A 17,851-nucleotide genomic window follows, 5' to 3' on the forward strand; every position below is an offset into this window, starting at 1 on the left:
ATCAATGACAGGCACTTCTTTGCCATGGTGTGACTGTGAAGTGTATGTGTGTGTTGACAGAGAGAGAGAAAGAGAGAGACAGACAGGCAGAGAGAGAGAGAGAGAGAGAGAGAGAGAGAGAGAGAGAGAGAGAGAGAGAGAGAGAGAGAGAGAGAGAGAGAGAGAGAGAGAGAGAGAGAGAGAGAGAGAGAGAGAGAGAGGTGGAGCGAGGTGACAGTTGGAAATGAGTTGAGTAATGGAAGCGGATGAGAGGGTAAGGCATACTTTAACAAGTTTCATAATCTTAGGACGTAATCCCATGTCAGTTGTCAGTCTGGCTGTCAGTTCTTTTTTACATAAATAATAATGATACACTTACAGTATGCGGTTGCCGATAGAGTTAAGCCACCATGTGCCAAGCTGCCAAATAGCAAGAACGCAATGACCCAAAAGATTTCCGAGGGTAATTGATGAACCTCATTTTCCCTTTTCTCTCCTTTCTACCATGCACACAGTGGCACATCCTGCACACTCAGTGAGGACGAGAGAGATGGAGTCATCATCCACTGTTGTCTCATTTACACTCTGCAGTCCCCACTCATGCGTATAAGAACCCTCGCACCCCCCACCCAGACCCCTGCTCTCCTTTTTTGACTTAATGTTGATAAATGAATCTGTTCTTACCCTGTCCCCTCACCACCCTTAAACAAAACCGTCACTCTTAGAGAAGTGAATCTGTTAAGATTCAACACCAGGGTCTTAAAATCTCCCCATCCTTTACTCTTTATCTCTCTTTTACAAATAGTCGTCAAGGACATAGGGGCTGAATACCAGCAATGCTCTCAAACAGGGCTGTGTCTGAAGTCCTGATATACACAGCCAGAAAAGAAGATCTACCAATGATTTAGAAACACCTGTTACAGACTAACTGGGCACCAGGTTCTGTCATTGACATAAAGTTCACCCCTGTGGAGGTACTGCTCCCATGACGACAGAGCCATCTACACTGCAGTGCAGTCAACTGTTAACGGAATTCAAACAGCGCAATTAGACAGTTGTTTCGGTCGATTAAACACAGTCAAGTCAGAGCTAGAGAATACTGTACAAATGCTGTTCATTTGAGCTAAGAGGATGTAAATATTTGAGCCCTTTGTGATAAATGCAAATTAGAATTTTAGCTGATCTCCCAGAAGTTTCAGTTAGCATTATCATAATTGCCATGATTGCCAACTTGTGGTTCTCTCTCTTATTAGGTTTTAGAGACCAGCTCCTCCTCTCTCATTTACCTCCCTCCCTCCCCCACCACACCCATCCCACCCACCCACTTTACATTTTTAAAATGAGCGAGTAACAAAGAGGATAAATTGAGAGGAAAGAGGAGAGAGAGACAGAGAGAAAGAGAGAGAAAGAAAGAACGTTTTGGTTATCTAGGTCTTTATACCTCCAGCGAGAGTGTCTGAGTTCTAAGTTTGCTGTTTGCTGCAGCAGTGAGAAGCGGGTTGCCAGATTTGGGTCAGGTTCTGCAGCCTGGGTTCAGGCACCATGCAGGCTTCTGCAGATGAGAGGAGGGCGGGGGGCATGTAAATACCATTCCTCCTCCAGATGGAAAGGGGGAAGCATAATTGGGAGAATCTATTTTACCTCAGGTGTCACAGATGGAGTGGTCCCCAAACAGGAAAAGGCATATACAGCCTAGCACACAGGCTGTGGGAGTTCACCATCCAGGGACCAGTTGACATGCGTAGCTCCATCAGCCACAGCTGAGTCCAAATATTCTCCACGCTTCTGTCTGCAAGGGCAGGTAAACAATGATCAAACCTGACTGATACTAAAAATACAATAAACTTTTTGGCTTGAGCTTGAATTAAGTCAACCAGTTCAATGAAACCAATAGGTGAGTCCCGCAACTGCAAACTGTGGAGCGAACCCCCTCATACCCAGTCTATTGAGTCTGGTCTGTGTTCTGGGCTGGGATGGTTGTGGGTAAATCACAGTGACAGGCAGGCCCAGGGCCAAGGGAGTGTTGTCTGGCTTGATCACTTGGATTCAGCTCTCGCCCTCAACTCTCATTAACCACTGGGGTCAGTCTCAAATCGACCTCAGTCAAAGAGACCCTTGTGTGTCCTGGGTAGACAGATAGACAGACAGACGACAGACAGACACAGATAAGGCAGGCAAGCAGACAGGCAGGCAAGGATGAGGCAGTAGGGCAGGGAGGAGGCAGTAGGGCAGGGGGGCAGGGAGGCAGACAACCAGACCTTATCTGTGGCTGGATTTACGTTGTCTTAATCTCTGCATGTTCACACACTTTTTTTTACACAACCCTTGTTTGTCGGGCACCTATTTGGATAAAGGGATTGGAACCAAATGTGTGCAATGACTAGGTCTACCTGTAACTTAGATCTTTTCGAAATTCCTTCTTGTTCTAGTGGTAGATGTTGCCATGCGGCTGTCCGGGGACAAACCCCTACCCCATCCCACCGTTTAATCAGATCTTTGATAAACTGATCCTAGAGGTTTTACTTGAATCTCTTCTGTACGTCATTGGATCGATTCATCCAGTTCTACCAGGTCAAATAATGATCTGAAGGCCAAGTAGGCATCTCTGAGCTAAACTTGTGAAACCTGTAGGAATGGCATTTGTCACAAAAGAAAAGCTCCATATCATAGATGGTTTGGTCTGCTTGTTCTGTATTGTATGGAGCTGCATTGCCAACTTCCATCTTCCAGCAGTCTACATCAAAAGTGTTGACCCTGAGATGAATGGAAAGATTGATGGTATTCTCAAAATGTGGTCGTCAGACTCGCGTTATAATACAATGTTCAGTATTTACCAGGCTTTCAAACATGGGGCAAAGCTCCTTTGTGCTTTGTTGAGAGTATACTTTACTTTCATGTTTCTTTCACCATCGAAGGTCTGAACTGAAGATAACAAGCGGATGGTTATTGTCGAAAAATCTCATCCCTTTGTGTTAAAGATGTTAAAGATGGTTTCACGCTTTACCACAGACATTTAAGACACTGGCGCTTGGAGGTTTATCCTGTAATGCACGTCGGATTTCACATCAGTTCACACACATCCTAGAAGTGGAGGGTGAGGAGGCAGTCGGTGACAGAGTGCAGGTTATATTGTCGCTAGTCACACAGTAATAAGACAAAGTTACAAATCCAGTTGGAGATACTGCCTACGTTACTGTGTGTATGCAGTGCTCAGATTCAAATCACACATACACGATAACTGTTCATAACTTAGAGCCTGGTAACAACACTGTAAGAACGTTCACTTTGCAGACGCTGTAATCCAAAATCGAATTGGATTTTGACCTGCAACCGCTAGATCTGCTGTCAAATGCTTTAACGGTGAGGTATACCTGTCCTCTGATGAAGAAAAAAACAGACACACACTCACAGTAAGTAAACACATCTTGGGAGTGTGTCATTAGTAAGATGACTGGGTGAAAAATACGAAGTAGAGCTTAATCCCAGCACTTGATAGAGCAGAGGGCAGTGGAAAGAGGAGAGGAGCAAACAACTAGCAGGGTGGTGGACCGATACCCACTGACCAATCTCCCTCCCTCCCCCACCCTCCCCCTGGCTCCCCTACAGATGGAGGTAATGACCAGCGTGGGCTGAGGCATGCTTATCCTCACGGTGAGCAGGTAAACTGGTGAAGTTCAATAGGGTGCAAGATAAGGTCTCCAGGCTGTGTGTGTGTGTGTGTGCGTGTGCCTGTGTGTGTGTGTGTGAGAGGGGTGGGTTGAGGCTGACAGGCTCAGACAAACACAGCTCAGCACACCCTCTTGCTTTTCACACTACCAGGGCCTCTCTCTCCTTCACAGCGGTGTAGCCTACCTATCCACCTCTACAGCCCCCCCGGGGAGCCCAACCCCCGCCAGCCCAGCTCGGAGGGCTTCAACTTGCTGGGCGGAGGTGGGGGTCGGGAAGGAGGACGGAAGCTTGAGCTGGATCGAACGAAGACAGACCCGAGGCGGGGCACACAGTGGAAAATGTGGTCCATGTGATAGAAAATGGGTGATAATCGTTCTTTAAAAAATGATTTGAACAGTGGCTCAGATTTTGCCTTCAATTTATGGTTAAAGATAAGGATTTGAGAGATATACTATATACAGTGCCTCACAGCAAGGTGACGAGTTGTGGATTCTTGTTCTCCGTGGCTCTTTCTGTTGTGTTCACGTGTACATATATTCACACACACATGTAGTCACTGTCTCAACCCTGGTATCCGAGATTCATTACTTTAATTGAAAAAAAACTTTCACCGGGAAGGCCAACTTCCTTCTGTGTCTGACAAGCAGAAATTACACGTCTAATGGAATGGAATAGTTGTGCAAATTGGTGAAATAAAACACTTCTATTTTTTTAATCTAGGTGTCTCCTTAAATTAGTTTTTAATTTACACCACATTCCCAGGAAATGAAGTGCAGTCAGCTTGCTTAGGAGCCTCTCTTGTCTGCCTGCAGCTCTCATGGATGCAGTTTGTTTAAGGTATTCATTATCAACTCCACTGACCACCATTTTGAGGCAACCGCAGCTAATGGTGCTGATGGCAAGATGACAGATGAGAGTCACATCTGACTGTGAAAGAAGGGTAGTTACAGTAATTACTGACACATTGTGGCATGATTCACTGTTTTACTCTACAAAGATGAGACGTGGGGGTCGGACATGAAGCCCCCACAAAATAAGACACCAGGAACCACTGGTGACAAACTTCCTCCCAGCCTCTTGATTTTTAACGGATGTCGTGAAGAAATTTTTTCGAGAAGCTTTATCTCTTGGCTTTGGGGAGGATCCCAAAGAACGTTTTCTGCTTTGGTCTTACTGTGGCCTACGAGTCAACGTCCCAGAGAACAAAGTTGAGATTTCACAGCTGCTCCAGTTAGAAGTAAACAAGAGAATTCATACGGGAAGATGGAGGTTGTGGCCAAGGGAGCTGCCCAATGGGTCATCTCCATTTGACCATAGGTCACCAAAAGTTTTGCTTAGTAAGAGTGCTGCTCTGTGTGTGTGTGTGTGTGTGTGTGTGCGTGAATGTGTGGGGTTACCGGGAGACAGATTTTCTATGTAAAAGGTTTCTGAGAATCCCTCAAGCCCTCACCAAACCAGTTTTTGCTCGGTCTAAATAGTGAAAACAAAATGTATTTCAGATAAAATGTTTGACATCAAATGGTTTTATTATTAGCTGACTTGTCTGTGTTGGGGAATAGTGATGAATGAAGAAGGGCTGAATATCATAAAATAACGTTAAAAAAAAACTCCTCATAGACAATTAATTTGATTAATTAAAAAAACACAAGATAATCAACCCTTTCAAAGACAAACGTTACAAAGGCTGTATGTTCTGATTGGGATTCAGCTGAGTACAGTAGAGCGTGCTGATGTAAAACAGAAACCTTTCATATCACTCCTGAGGGAGTTCTGTGGGCTGTCAGTAGCTTCCTGTGGCGATCTAAGGTATGAGAGACAAAGCAGAGATGTGTTGAAGGGCTTGTGGCAGAAATAGTATCTTATCACTGACCTCAGGGCCCTGGCAGTTGGCTGAAGCCTCAACCCCCCCCATCCCCCTTTCATCCCCACTCATAGCAATACCAAACTTAGCTGACAAAAACACTCTTTCCCAATGTTCCGGGAAGACCGAGGAATGAACCGAGAATGTGGTGGGTGGTAGAACGAGAGAGACTGACACCACTGCACAGAGTTTAGACAGGCATGTTGTAGCGGCATCAACTTTGCTACTGATAAGATGTGAGGATGACATCAGTGAAGTTGGGGTTGGACCATGAGTGGCACAAGAGGACCTTGTATTGGCTGTTATTTCCTGTACATTCATTCATTATTCATGAATATGCACCTTTACATTATTGTCTTGTTGATCTCCACACCTCGATTAAGTGTATTTTGCTGGAGGATAAAGCGGAACCATCTAAACAATTCACAACAGGCCTGGATAAAAAATTAATAAGGTAGGTTTGGGGTTTTTTTGCCTAAGGGCTGGTGTGAAAAAGTGCAGCTTGTAAGTGTGTGGGTAACCCTGAGTTAAATACAAAAAAAAAACGGACCAACATTTGGTGCCAGTAGAAATGGCTTTTCCAATTCTTTCCTCACTCCCACAAACATTCCTACATTCCCTAAATGCAATTTCCCCTGATTGAGGATCCCGGTAGAACCAAAGAGTGAATCTACAGCCACAATGGAATAGGGAGAGAATAGCGATGCTAATCTGATAGAGGCGGGCAAAAGACACAACAAAAACACACAACAAATACGGATGTGGAATGGTGAGTGCTGCACGGAAAATTACCTGCAATAAATTAAACCCTGTGCTGGAGAGGATAGTAGTAAAGTCAGGCAGGGGGAAAATAAATAAATGTGAAAGTGGCTTGCAGACTGGTTGTGTGTAATAGCCATTATCTGGACAGGCAGGAATGTCTCGTGGTAGCGTGGTCGGAATGCTAAAGTGTGGCCTGGCATGTAATTAACAGATAAAACTGTTGGTTCATTAAATGCAGATGCAATGTCATGTGTTCCGAGTGTATTGATCTGCTGCTTGCCGAGCTGGGGCCTCCCTGCTCACCAGACTACTGACACTACATCCATCACACCTTCCACCTCGGCATATTTATAGAATTATAATTAGCTTGGCGCTCAAGCCAACATCATTAGCTTCGATTTTTTTTTCCTTTTCAAAAAGCAGTCATGCATGGTAATAATGGTGTTCTTAGCAGAACAGAGGGTATCTTTATTAAGGACACATCCAGACATGGGATTCGAGAAAGAGAGAGTTAGACTGGAGGAAATATGGCAGTTTAAAATGACAATGAAGAATGGAAGAGGATGAAGAAGAAAAAACATTACGTGTTCTACTCAGGCAACAATGTCACCTTGGAAGAATGTTTTGATTGATTACATAAGCAGACCTAGTCATTCCTCAGAGATAGCCTGGTTTGATAATAATGGATATTGCCAGAATATTCTGAACCCCAAAACTCTGTTCTAGGATACCATGCAGGCACAGCTGCTTCTATTTTTTCATACCGTATAAAAGTATTCACATAAATACTGTACTCTGCCCAAATACTATCTCTAATACTATAAAAGGTACAGTAACAAAAGGCAGAGGTAATAAACTGGCACATTTTAACTCTTGACCTTTTCACTTCCTTCAATCACATTTGAAAAGCACGGACAGAGACGGCATATTCACTGTCCATGAAGTCATGTGTGTTGATGTGATTCTCAGGGCCTGGAGGCCAATACCCCCCTTGCCGCTCCTCTCTGCATGCTCAACCAGCCTTGTAAAGGGGAGGTCGCTCATGTAGGACAGATTCAAGGTGAAAAGCTATTAGTTTAACATTAACCCATGGCTTTTTAGCATTAGCACCTGGGACGTGTTATTGTACATGGGATTGGACTTGACTGCACTTTAAACCCTGCTCTCTTAGCCTTTGTGCATTGGCGCATTCTCAACCTGGAAAATGGAAAACTATTTCAATATTCAATTTTACAGCAACTCAAAAGGAGATGGAAGATGCCAAAGTCATATAAATGACGGTTTTGCATGACATGGTCTTGAGTCTTATTACTGCAACATCATAATTGGTGTCACTGTCAGAGGCGCTGGCCACGGTGAGCTGGCAAGGCCTAATGAAGTGAAAACGTCTCTATTTTGTGACACATTGCTGCATGATTTATGGAGACAAAGGAAACCCAATCTCAAATACGGTATGTTATAGAAGAGCCTGTTTCTTTGACTTTATTTTCAGCTCGCTGTTCAGCAGAGTTAACGTAACTGAGCCTATCTAGCCTACAATGACCAATTATTTTATTTTGATGATTGGTTTTTATTTTGTTGCTCCATACACAAAGACCCTTGGAGGTGACCTAATTAAACCAGAGGGTAGATGTAATTACTTGACACCTTCATCCCCTCCAGGCGCTATTGTTTTGGCTACTTGCTATTGCTTGTGGGCTCAATTACTGTCTTGGTGGCTGTTGCATGGAGTGATTTAACCCATCAGTTTGGATAAACCCTCTAGAACAACACCACCAAGCATAGAGGAGCCCCCCAAAAAAACTATTGATAACTGATTGACCACAAATATACGTTATGCAATGGTCAGAGTAGAAATGATGATTGTAGAAATGGTCATTGTAGAAATGGTCATTGTAGAAATGATAATTGTTGAAATGGTCATTGTAGAAATGGTCATTGTAGAAATTATAATTGTACAAATGGTCATTGTAGAAATGGTCATTGTAGAAATGGCTGCTGGGTGTAGCTCAGCAGTAAAAGTATTTAACTGCAGATTGAGAGGCCACAGGTTTGAATCCCATCCTGTCGTTTTAGATAAAAGTGTGTTAAATGCACACAATCAATTACATGAAAATTATGAATGACTGACTAAATGCCTGTGGGTAGAGTTAGTACTGAGACAATCTGTACAATAGTACTGTGATAATTCTTATCACACTTGCTGTCATTTGCAGCTGCTGTCAGTGCCCGGCTTTGTTGGTAATTAATCACATCGGCTGACTAATACATTCCTTCGATCCGGGTGATTCATTTCTCTGGACAGTGGCCCATGAAAGGTCATCCTTCCCTGGTCGTTGGTCATTCCGGGAGGACCGTATTCGCAGGAGGCGTGCCCTCTCATCCAGTCAATACATCTCTATCACGATGCACATATGAAATGAGTTTGCAGCGTTGGCTGGATTGAATTATAGTGTTGTTGGACCACGTCATCATGTCTGGGAATAACCTGGACAAGGTGACTAATGGCTTCCTTCCAGGCAGGCACAGTCCTGGTTAGTGTCACAGGGGTTGCAATCTTTAAAGTTGAAATGCAAATTCACTTAGATTATTCCCTATCTACTATATGTCTCTGGCTCACATGGGCGCAATAGTGCATGATAACTAACCGTTAAGTGAAGGCCCAGCTGTAGTATCCATGACGGGAGGCCCAAACGGTACATAAAATAAAAAATCATCCAAACTGAAACATAATACATACATAAACGTCATGTCCATACTCTAACATAGCTCAAACGGTGCCGTTGAAAGACAAATGCAAGCACATGTGTCACCGTGTGGAAAGCACCCATGATGGAGCAGGGCCGAACTTCAGAAGGAGCAGATGAAAGGTCGGGGAGCAGGGATGACCGCGAACTGTGCCTCCATCAATTTTGTCACCGTGTTCATAAGACGCCACTCAAGCGTGCCAAAGAGCGATGGCTGGCGTGTGTGCAAAACGGTCGATGAAAGAGGATGAGAAGGAGGAGGTGGGATTGGTGGCGAGGACGAGGGGGAATGGTTGTCAAGAAGGAGGAAGTTGTGTTGGGTATGTTCAAGATTTAGCAACCTCACTGACAGCCACACCAAGGTTGGCATTTCAGTGATTTCTGTGGAATGTTTGTGATTCAAATGGTGGTCAGGCAGTTACAAATTGAGCATCCACTTCTGTGAAGCAGTGGTGTACTGGAGTTTCTCTGTGATGGTGGCAGGCAGTTCACCAGACCACCCAATAAACATTGCCAAGGCAGCAACTCCAGTGATTTGCCTGTTGGATAACGTACAGGTCAAGAACCGAAACAGACTATTTAGTAGAGTTCCCACTTTTCGTCTAGGTAAGAAGGTGTGACTGGAATCACCCAACACAGGGCAGATGGGTAAAAATGTATTTGCTCCAAGTCATTTCACATAGTATTGATCAGCTGGTTTGGCAAGCCAATGAAATCATGTGATCCCCGCCATCTATCATTGGCTTTGTGATTGTGTGTGAGAGCCAGCCAAGCGCTCACATGGTAGTCACATCTTAGAGAGGGGTGGAATTGAGACCATCTGGGAGCGCTGACCCCAAACACACCGTGCGCGTCATAGGTTGACCCGCTAAAGTGATACCCTGACTGGAGTATACATCACTGTTAGAGTGCTTACCATCATCTGGCTGTGGACTTGATACGCATCCAGCATCCAGACAAGGCTGTGTTGATACTAGCCTGACAGCAAATCAATAAAAAGAATTCCCTCTCGTTTCTCTGTCGGTGGATGTATAAAAAATGTCTTTTGAGTCTTAGAAACATGAAAGCGATCGACGTGTTAGAGCATCGGTGAGGTTTAAGTTCTCTCGACTTTAGTATAAATAAACAATGAAGTGGTGGCAGGGCTTAGTGTGGGATTTTGCTGCACAGCTGTATTGGATTTTCTGACGCCACCTGGGATCCATTTATTCAATGGTAATGAAGTTGTGTGCTTATGTGCCCTCCTGTACATGTACATGCACAATGGGTTTCTCAAACTTAGAACACTTCACATTGAAATTCATCTTTACCATCTGAGTGGAATCTGTGGCTTGGACCCCCAAAAAGCAGAATTGTGTTGACATGACCATGCGCATGTAACTGCCTAATAGAATCGGTCAAATCTGGGAAATCTGGGAGAGAAAAAAAATATTGACACACACAACACTGTCTAACATTTCATGACTTGCAGTTTTCAAATTTGAAACTTGTCACCTTGGTACCAAACCTAATTAAAAAGTAATTAAAATGCAAATGTGGTAAAGTGGTCACGGTGTATTCAGTGTTAGATGGAGGTCAGTTGGTGGCATTACATTTATCCTCAGTTGGCCTCCTCTTTACTTCTCAGTGTCTACACTCCTGCACTGAAGTACAATTCAGGTCTGACCCAGAGGAAGGCTATGCAAGGGGAGAAATCTTCTCTGTATACTGGTATTATTTAGGCTTCCTGCTGCTTACTGTGCAGCATCCCCGCATAGACTGAAGGGTGGTATAGTCCGCTGTGAGCAGGCCATCATGGTTAGTGGAGCAGCTGCGGTGGTCCCCTCTGCAGGTGGTCTGATCTTTGATACAGATCTCCACCACAGGGATTACATGCTCTGAGGCCCAGAGAGACTCTCACCCTCTGCTCAGAGTCAGGCCCCTAAGGCAGTACCCCCAATCAGCTCACAAACATCCTCTTCAAAGCAACCGCACGCACCCCAACTTGCTCCGAGTGTGTGTGCCTCTTCCTCCCAGAGTCGGTGTCCACCTTTCTCTCTTTATCAGCTTATCTCCCTCCCTCTCAGCCGCCTCCGTCGGCTGCCTCGATCTCATCGGCTCTTACAGGCTCTTGCGCTCTCGCTTTCCAGCATCTCCCTCTTCTCTCTGTTTCTCTCTGTCTGTGCATCTCTCGCTCTCTCCCTCCACCTCTCTGTCTGTATCTGTGTCTGCGAGGAAACTCAGTGGACCTAGTCTTCTCATTGCCATCCCATCTTGGCTGCTGGCTGCCGAGCTGTGTAATTCCTGGACGAGACCCGTGTGAGATTGTCAGAGGGCTTGGTTTCCATTAAAATGTCTGCAGCGAAAACACACACTTCCTTATTGCGATTGCATATAGATGACGCACACGACATAGGCAGTCATGGAGAAAAATAGAAAGAGAAGAAGATATAGTGTGTGTGTGTGTGTGTGTGTGTGTATGTGATGCCAAAGGAGACTATGGAAAACAAAAGATGCTTTGATCCTGGGGGACCCTCAGAGTGCATGCTACCTCACACGCCACCTCTAGTTTCTAATCAGGGTATCATCTTTTACAGAGCTCTGTGAATGTGGATTAATTAAACAGATTGTAGCGTGTTTGACACAGTGGGAGGGTTGATCTCACTCTCAAGCACACTAGAAAGGCAAGAAGAGCTGCAAAAACCTGTCTCAGATGTCTCTTCAAAGAGCATCCCCTAAGTGGAGAAAAAAAAAAGTTTGATAAACCCAGCAAGACCAAAATAATGATCGCAACGCTACAGTATGTTCATCACATGTACCTCTGCTGCACCCTGGTTCTGATATTAGACTTCAAATGGTCTCTTAACAAAGACGAGCACAAACAAGTAATCTTCTCCTTTCAGAAGGCAAACACCCACTCAGTTGTTTTATGTGGCATCGACTGGATGCATAGATGAAACATCCAGGACGACAGTGGTCTGCTTCCGATCACTAAGTACAATACTTAAAGTAAACTCAATCCACATTTGTCCTTTGTCTTGTTTTTGCCCCACAGTACATTGATTGTTACACTGTGTTATAAAGCTTAGAAAACAGATTGTTTTTAATTGGCAACTGACAATAATAACACAGATGGATGAGTAGGCGAGACAGTACAAACCTTGTGGATCCTCTCTCATCTTTGTGGAAGGAAGGAAGTTGCAACTGAAGACTCACCTCATCCCTGGAAAAGAGTAACTGATTGTAGTGGCATCCGAAACTGAACTAGAATTGAGATGATGCACTTTCATGATAGTTTTGCGAATTCAGACAAATCAATATGGACAGTCCCTTCTAGACTGACAAGACTTAAGACTGTTGGCACAAATATCTTGTCCACAGCTAGAAATTAATATTGTGTGTAATGACAGTATTAACTAATGGAATTCATTAATGGGACATAATTCTTTTTCAAGTGCTCATATTACAGGGCTGCATTTTGCTGAGGATGAAAGTATACTTTTACTTATACAGGAATCCCATATTGGGATTGGTTGCATACTACAGTAGCCTACAACAAGGAAATTGCCAATTTGTGTTTGCGTCCGTTGCAGATGGAAACAGATTATGAGGTCGAACAGATTAACTGAGCGAAAATGAGACACAGATAATTATCTGTCCATATGAAAAAAACCTATGGCAAGCTAACTACTGCTAACTGCTAGCTAGATAGAGCACAGCTTGGGCATGTTTGCCGTTTTCACAAACACATTGACATAAAATGTAGGCGGTGGCATTGAAGACAGCGACGCACCACACAAGCTTAAGTTTAAATATTATTATTTAATGTGAAATTACTTACTGTACATGTAAGTCTTGAATTGCTTAAATGTATGATGCTGCTAGTACACCACCATACTTGCTGAGCAACACTAGCACGTTGTATCTATGCATCATTGCTAACATTTGACGTTGTGACGTTAGGTCCCTTCGGCCACACAAGGGACTTTTTGCCACAAAAACGTTGTAGGCCTAAGCTCCTAAACCGTGCAACGGAACGTAAAGAAAAATGCAAGCAACGCAATCGCTAACAAGACGAACATTTTGTCACCGGTGTTGTCTAGCTATGTAGTCCAGATATTGAGGGATCCTTAGGGCTGGGAAAATAAATAAAGAATAAATATACAGTACCAGTCAAAAGTTTGAACTCATGGAATTGTAAAATGTGTCCAAACTTTTGACTGGTACTGTATATGTGAGACAGACAACAATGAACTAGAGTGGGTACAATTTCTGGGGAGATTGTGGGGTGTGCTCCCAGGCGCGTCGCACCCGTGGGGGATGTGGGTGTTTTAACATCCACACTTTTCCCGGTGAGAGGGTTAAACACCCACACTTTTTCTGCAGTTTTTCCCAATTTTACACAAACGCCTTGCGTCGAACTGCCGCCGTAGCTACGTCGTAGGCTGTGTATAGCGATTATATTGCCTGAGTGAACAGAACTGTGTCCATAGCAACACTCTGTTTTTCATGGCAACGGTGTGTTATACTTTGCAGCGGTCTTAACAGACTGTATTCTACACTGGAATTTAACCAATAGTCCAGTACTTTTAAGAAATGTAATGCAAGTATCTTTAGTGTTTGCTGTACACATGTTATCACCGTTAATGTGTTACATCAATGTAAAGCTTAACTCTTTAATACTGGTACAAATTGCTATCGTACTGTAATTAGGTAACCTAGATACAACCTGAGCTAACGTTAGCTAACTGAACCTATCATTTAACATTAGGCTGTTAGCTAGCTAGGTTGTATTTTGCCATTTTTGTTCGTAAAGTTTAATGTCCGGTGGCATTTTCATCTCTTTTTATATGCCGTTACTGTAGCTATATGCGTAACGTTAGCAGATATTTAGAAAATGGTGTGTTTATCAGTTGTAACTACAGGATGGAAGGTCCTGTAACTGCACCTTTTTAACTTCACAAGCAACATATTTTTGTCACGCAGTATCAAGATGCAGAAAAGAAAGAGGCAGGAGAATATTCACACTTTTTTCAAGAGAAATCCTGTAAGTGAAGTTGAAAGCTGAACGTTGAACATTTTTGACATTAAACAACAGTAGCCTATTTCCATTAGATATTGTTTGCATTTACGTCATGATATTACTTTTCAATATTCACTGAGGTTTGCTAGTGCCACAGCTGTAACTGTTTGGCCCTATTCCTTTACCACTGCCCATTATTACTAGCCTGGCTTCCAGCCCAATTTAGTCCCGCCCACCAAAACATTTGGTCGGGAAGTTGGGTCTGGAGTAGCCTGACGTTGTCATACTCATAATTCTAGTCACCACATTTTTTTGTGGGCGGGGCGAAGTTGGGCTGGCAGCCAGGCTAGGTAATGTTAGTATATTTTGTTTGTATATTTGTAGTTTGTAACAAAAATAATTTCCCCCTGGGATTATTCAAGTATTTCTGATTCTTTAGCAAGTCTACTGTTGTGTATTTTCACCAGCGTTTTTACTTATTTTTCGTGTGTTCCAAGTGTGTTTTTATACTTTTCTAGTATCACTCATTTAAATAGGATGCTTTTTATATCTTGTATGTTATACATGTTGTACACCTCTGTCATTGTATCCATCGTTTCTATTGTTTCTGGATGTGATTCTACAAATCACATCCATCCCCCTCACTTTTGAAAAGCTTGCTACGCCCCTGTGTGCTCCTGTACTTTTGTACGCCCTTCAACTAGTTGGCTCCTGCGATTCCCCGGAGCTAGGCCTGAATAATGGAGTAAAACGGAGCACAGTTGCCAGCTGTAGGTATATGCAGGTAGCAACGCTAGTGCTAAATAAGTATTTAGCTGGTCGACTCCATGATGCTAGGTAAGTAGGGCTTATGAGACTGCTCACCAAAAGAACGAACCAAGTGGCCACAACCTTCTTAGACTTTTAGCTACGGTTCTAATGCCGAGGGCTCGCTGATGATCGCTGTCTGTCTTACTAACATTTTGTATCTATGTGTTGTTGCTAACTGATGACGTTGGGAAAACTTAATTCAAGACAGAATGTTCGAGCAAATACAGGCAACTCAATCGGGACCAAGACAGGGTTTAGCGGTGGGAAAATAATTATAAATAATCAGTGGCGTTTTTATATGTACAAAATTGGTCTGGCAAAAAAACATTTCAAAATATTGGATACCAGTAAGCAAAATATTGGATACCAGTAAGCTACAAAAGTCTCTCTTGCTACTGATGTGTTTATTTAACACGTCAACAAACAGGGTGGATCCACACAACACTTTTAACGACAGAGCGGCTTGCTTCTACCAGGTGTTGTAGTACACAAACTGGAGAGAGGGAGACCTTCTTGTGTAATTGCTTTCCTTGTCTCTCACACGTAAAATTACCACTGTCATATTTACAAACCTAATTTAAGAATGCAACCAAGCTCAGAACCAATGTGCCTACAGGGCCATGCGCAAACAGCAATGAGCTCAACACAACAGGAAGGCCACAATGAAGCAGAAATACAACTTTTTAGTGATACAGATCCCTTCTATGACAACAACCAGATACGCATGGGCACACTGACACGTCACCATCTTTATCTATCGATCCAGCCCCATAATATGAACAATGCACAGACCAGCACATCAAAGGCAGGATGATAGAATATGCTTTCACTCACCAAGGCTGAGAGCTCACTTGAAAAGAAAGGTGCCTTCTTTGGTATGCTAACTGGACTAACCGTTGGCCACTCTTTCTTCAAAAACCACTCCACGTTAAATCTGCGGTTACTTTTACCAGCAGTTTGAGCGATGACAATATCGTGGATGATGGGCACCACTTAAGCTGCTTTACTTTAACTTTCTCCTCCAAATTAAGGGTGTATAGGGTATATAAGGGTATACAACCGGTGCTCAAGTATGAAATCCACTTTATTCATTTTCTCAAGTTATCTGGCGTTTGTGAAGCTAACATAACAATCTAGCTAAGACAATCTAGCTACATCTCCTCGCTCTTATTGCCGGCTAATGTTAGCGACAAGCAGCCAATCAGGGCTGAAATACAAAATGACGCTGTATTGTATGGCAAGCCGTTTTAACATTTAATTACTGAATTCTTGATATCCAAAATTCCAATTTTGAATATCAAGAATTCCATTTTTGATATCAAGAATTCCAATTTTGGATATCAAGAATTGCATTTTGGATATCAAGAATTCGAATTTTGGAGGGGCTAGCCCCACCACGCTCTCCTTTTTGCCGACTAATGTTGGCGCCAGAAAGACAGATGGCCAATCAGGTCTGAAATACGAAATGACGCTGTGGTGGCTCTCAACCCCACTAGCATCAAATTTGTGTGATCTACTTTACATTACATTACATTCTGAGCATGCGTATTAATACTTTCCCACGTCCAATGTACATTGCATTGTGAGAGAGGGGCTAGCCCCACCAGAGCCCCACCTTCACGATTAGCCTATGCTAAACTCGAATAGACAGAACGCAGTCTGAAGCAACAAGGCAGGGACCAATGAACATGAAATAAAATCTTAACACAAACGAATGAAACGAAACAATTTAGTAAGACGCTGTATTCATGGTAAATTATTCGAAGTAAACGAAAAAAATGTTTTCGAGAAATTAAAAATAACAATTTTGTTGCAGTTCTTTCTGTTGATAACAGGTGGGGTACTGCCCCTAATGACCAGTCGCCACTGTAAATAATAAATATATATGAGAGAGATGGTAGCCCTCGCCGATTGCTACCGGAGCCTGCCTATTACGCCCGCTTTATTGTGTTCTGATCAGTCACAGAAAACAAACAATGAATAAAGCCAAATGACCCACTGTATTTGTTGACAAGCAACACATATGTACGTGGGTTAGACTTTGTTTGTTAAATCATGTTGACTAATTAAGATACAGATCCATCTCTGGGGTCTTCCAGCAAATTGATTTATCCGAAGAACTTGACGGCTGCATGTTTCAAATGAGCATGGTTGACAGAAGTTCTAACCCCCGAAACAAACACAATGGCCCAAACAAATCATTAAACTAGGAAATTATACTCTTGCATAATTAAATTGTTAATAATTAAAGGGGCATGTTCTCCCAATTGGTGAGAATAGTCACAGGCTAAAGGGATTGCAGTATTGTCAGGCATATCTACTGAAATGTGTTGTTGACCAATGCCATAACCAACATGTTTAGTTGAGAATATATGTAACTCACACAGCAAATGGCACAACATCTGACATGTTTACTAATGCAACGTTCCATCATCATATGTAGTTGTTTCTCTTTAATTGTCAGTCTTACCTCCATGTGGCAGCGTGTACAATGTTTCACCCTCATACAAGTATCCATCTTGATCTGTAAGCCACTGCTCTTGACAAAGAACTCAAATGTTGCCAAATAAATCTATATTCTCTGTTTAGGGAACACATTTCTTTCATACTCACTTTAAAGGATATTTTAGATACGGTTTATGTTTTAAGTCTTGGACTGCCTTGCGTCATTAACTGTGTGCTCACGTGCAGCCCATTAATCATCACCAGTAAGCCTGCATGTGTAGATATGAATGTGGCCACGCCCACTTCTATTTTATAAGCAGAAAGAGAGACATTGGGACCTTAATGAGAGAATCAAGCAACCGTTTGTGTCTATTTCTTTTATGTGGTGGTGGGGGTTACATAATATTCCTGTCAGTATTAAAACGCTAAACATCATTGGTGGGCACATTTATCACATGTTGGCACTGTGTAAGTCAACTGATGTGACATCTGTCTTCATTTGTTGTGTCAAGTTCACTCAAAGACGTTGAACGTATATAGACCACTTCTGGTTACAAGCATGCCTGCATGCACCAG

General features: G+C 43.0%; 1 long non-coding RNA gene across 2 annotated transcripts in view; it reads right to left on the reverse strand.

Moving 5' to 3' along the window:
- The window catches only part of LOC124472981, a 28,566-nt gene extending 11,051 nt beyond the window's left edge, over positions 1–17,515 (reverse strand). The window contains exons 1-4 of one of the 2 annotated variants that reach the window (XR_006956670.1): positions 17,301–17,515; positions 12,158–12,220; positions 1,917–2,103; positions 1,621–1,768 (exon numbers count right to left, since the gene is read on the reverse strand). This is a non-coding gene — a long non-coding RNA (uncharacterized LOC124472981). The remainder of the gene's footprint in view (positions 1–1,620; positions 1,769–1,916; positions 2,104–12,157; positions 12,221–17,300) is intronic. The other variant, XR_006956671.1, reaches the window with a different exon arrangement.
- Between the last annotated feature and the right edge of the window lie 336 nt (positions 17,516–17,851).

This window comes from Hypomesus transpacificus, chromosome 10 (genome assembly GCF_021917145.1).
Source record: "Hypomesus transpacificus isolate Combined female chromosome 10, fHypTra1, whole genome shotgun sequence".
In the NCBI taxonomy this organism is placed as follows: Eukaryota; Metazoa; Chordata; class Actinopteri; order Osmeriformes; family Osmeridae; genus Hypomesus; species Hypomesus transpacificus.